Below are 3,831 nucleotides of genomic sequence, written 5' to 3'. Positions count from 1 at the left end.
TTATATGATTTTTGCTTGATTGGTTTATTGCTGGACTGGGCAATCTTTTAGGGCTAGGCAGGGGCCAAACTTTGTGTGTTTGTATGTGTGCTGTATACCAGGGAAGATTCTTGTCATTTTCTAACATTGTGTTTCACTTGTTTTAGGATTCCCACTATAGTTTTATCTGATTCCTATGTTACATGTGCACTAACAAACTTGGTAATGGGCAAGTGGGTGTATTGTGATCTGGGATGAACGTATGTTCCGAAGGGGGAAAAATACTTTAAATGATGCAGTCATTGCCTCCATGCAAAATAAAAAAGAAATGCTTCTCTAGAAGCTGAATGCAGCAAAAAGAATCTCAAGTATTTGTGTTAGAAATGTATTACCATATTGAGCAAAAAACTTTTTAAATGCCTATAGCACAAATTCATACATATCGGTAGGTTTCTTCTGTTTTTCATAATTTTTTAAAATGTAAAAACCAAATATTTAATTACAACAAAATCTGAACAAATTGATTTGAATGTTTCAGGGTTATTTCATCAGATTTTAAACATTCCTTCTGCACTTGGAAGATGTAGCTACCATCCCATCCTCAATACTAACTGGAATGCAGAATATTTGATAGTGAAATCCATCTGTCTCAAAAATGGTATGGTAGTCCTTGACTTACGACTTGTTGTTTAGCAATTATTCAAAGTTACAGTGGGTATACCTGTGGGCTACTTATGACCCAAATTCAAAGTTCCAATAGTTGCCTCCTGTGTGTGCAGTCATGACTACGTTGGGCACTCAGCAACCAAGCCACATGGCCATGTACAGCATCCCATGGTCACATGACATTTTACAACAGTTTTGCTGAAAACCTCACCCATAGTGATCTATTGGCTCACTTAACAACTGTGGTATTTGCTCTACAAACACTGTGTTCACTTAATGACTGCCACAAAAAGGGTTGTAAAATTGGGTTGATAAATGATTGACTCATTTTACAGCTTTCACAACTTTACATCCATTACATTCCTAAGTCAAGGACTACCTGAACAAATAATTATGTTCCAATTGCATCTTCCTTAACTTTTCTTGCACCTTTCATATCAGTATTCAAACTCTAAATCATGTTAATGATCAACAGTATGTTTTGATGAAACCATAGCTAATATGAAATTCCCACAGCAAACTGTTGCTAGATGACAGTACTATTAACTGAAAATAATGTTTAATCATAATTTTGGCTGATTTCATTTGGCATACAAATGAATTAAAATTCATAAATGTAGACTTTAGTTAAATGCACAGTCAAAACTAAGCAATTACCTTTGTGAAATGGGTGTTGTTAGTGGCCTACGAAAGTTAGAAAAAATCTGTCATCTCTAAAAATGCAAACTGCTATTCCTACAATCCACACCTGTCTATACAAGATCAGTTATAGATATCTAGTAGTTTCTCATATAAAGACTGAACAATAAAAGCTGTGTTGCAAATCATATATAAAAATATAAATACATTGCATACATCTGATAGGCAATTCAGCTCCAGTTGTAATATGTCCATTGGAACATGTATATAAGTATAGCAATATATATTGCATAATTTCTTAAAATCTTAATTTTCTATTTTCAGGAAAAATCGAATTATCATTCCCAAATAATTTTTCAATTATCTAAATGGGAACTTGTTTGAAAGTAAATTATGGGCATTAGAAATCTATCCACTAGCCCAACCAATTACTTTCTAAGGTAATTTTTCTTTGGTCATTGGAACATGAGAAATCTTTGCAAAGACTTCATGACCATAATATTATCTCACCTGTAAATGATAGAGACTTTATCCACAACAGTTCAGAATGCTTGAGTAAATTTTATTTTTGAGGAAAATCTATATTCCTATGGGTATCATGATTTAGTAATCATGTTATAACAGCAACATTCTTCAGTTTGTCTTTCTGCATAATTATCAGACATCCTCTACCATTTAAAAAACAAAAGAACAGAACACAGTTGAGTGTACTGTCCATTCAATTACATGGAAACAACATGGAATATTCCAGTTTTACATAAAAGGTTTTGAAGTTATAATTTTTAAAAATTCATATATTGCTTAAAGTAATGCAAGTAGAATTCCACCTCGAGTTTGCAAAACAGAACCCAACTTCTTTAAACGGAACCAGCCTGTTTCATTCAAGATTGAATAATCTTTTCCAAATCAAATAATTTCTGGAACACTCTGTGGATGGAACCTTTCATGGTGGGATGAATTTGTAGATCCCAGTTCTCATGCTTGTTGACTGTCAAGACTATTGTTTTGTTGTAATAATCCAGAAACAGTAATTATCATGGCTCTCAAAAAATGTGCACAAAAAAGACATAATGCAGAAAGGAATAAAGAGTGAAACCTATCTCCAAAATCTGAAGGAGATTAAATACTTTTTATTAATACTGTGCCTAATGTAGTGCTATATGAAGATAACCTTGAAGAATAAAAGGGCAGTGTCAAAAACATCAGATTAGCCTTGAAATAGAAGAGTATGAGAAACTCGATTGCATCACCTTAATTCATTTGGATACCTAAAAAGCTCAGTTTTGTGCATCCTAAACATCAAATCCAATGCAGAAACTTGATGAAAACAAAAAAATGTACATTTGCTGCACACCAAGCTAACTTTAGTGACTTTATTACTATATTATTATAGTGCATTGTTTTACATGACTATCAAATAAAGTTCAATTATGCAACAGCTACTGTATGTGGAGATAATTACTATAATTGCTGCAAATTTTAGCGTTTTAAAATCCTCTGTGTACTCTGATTAGACCAACTTCATCTATATGGAATCCTGTTCAAAGACATAGATTTAACTGTTCTGTTATTTATGCACTTCATGGTTTTTATGTTTATGTATGATTTCCTATTTTGTTTAATAACGGCAAGATTTTCAAAGCCAAATACCTTTTTTTTTATTTAACAGTCCCATACTGAAAACTTTCTCAAGTATTGGCCTAATGCCAGATGCCAAATTGTACAAAAATGCCAGATTGTACATAAAGGTGCAGGTCTTACAAAATGTAGAAGTGCTTCTCTTTTGCTTTTTGCATTCAGCAAAAACATATATTGTGTATTTTTGTATTATGTTAACTTCCGGGGGAAAAAATTAAACTCTTTCAAACAAACCAGTCATGGTTTAAATGCAAGATTTAAAAAGTGCATGAGCAACGAAGCATTGGTTTTGTTGACAGTATGTAATGTCAGCTGGCTTAGAGGCTATACAGCGACTGAAACATCTGCAGATTTTCTCAGCACATGAAACTTAAAAGACCCACTGCAGAATCTATCCCACCTTAATCCCAGAGCAAAAAGTATTCAAGTAGAGTGAGAGAGCTTAATATATATTCCAGAACACAAAGACTATGGCTCATCCCAGAGTAAGTCTCAATGTAACATAACTGGAAATAAAAGTTGGTGCCATGACATACCATATTACAGAGCTTCCAGCGGACCAACTCATGGCCAAAATTGGCCCAAATGGCCTGGGACCAGCATTTTGAAAAAAGTGGCAGTTTTGCAAGAACCAGAAGTTGCAAGCTTATAAATTCATGCTAAGTAGTAAACCACATTATGACCATTATGCAAACAATATATGTCTAGATTGTACTGTTTCAGATTATGAAGGAACAATAAGATTGACACAAAGAGAGTAGGATTTAACCTCAATCAGCCAACATGCTGATTTCCTGATCTGTCTGTGTTATGGTGAGAACATTTTTAAAATATCTCCTTAAATCTAAAAGAGTCCCATTGTGGCCCATAATGAATGGAGGTAATGGCAGTCTCACAATGCATAAACAA

The sequence above is a fragment of the Crotalus tigris genome, unplaced genomic scaffold, assembly GCF_016545835.1.
Source record: "Crotalus tigris isolate CLP2741 ecotype Arizona unplaced genomic scaffold, ASM1654583v1 scf7180000018268.1906537, whole genome shotgun sequence".
Classification (NCBI taxonomy): Eukaryota; Metazoa; Chordata; class Lepidosauria; order Squamata; family Viperidae; genus Crotalus; species Crotalus tigris.
The sequence above is the reverse complement of the archived record's forward strand: the minus strand, read 5'-3'. Positions refer to the sequence as shown.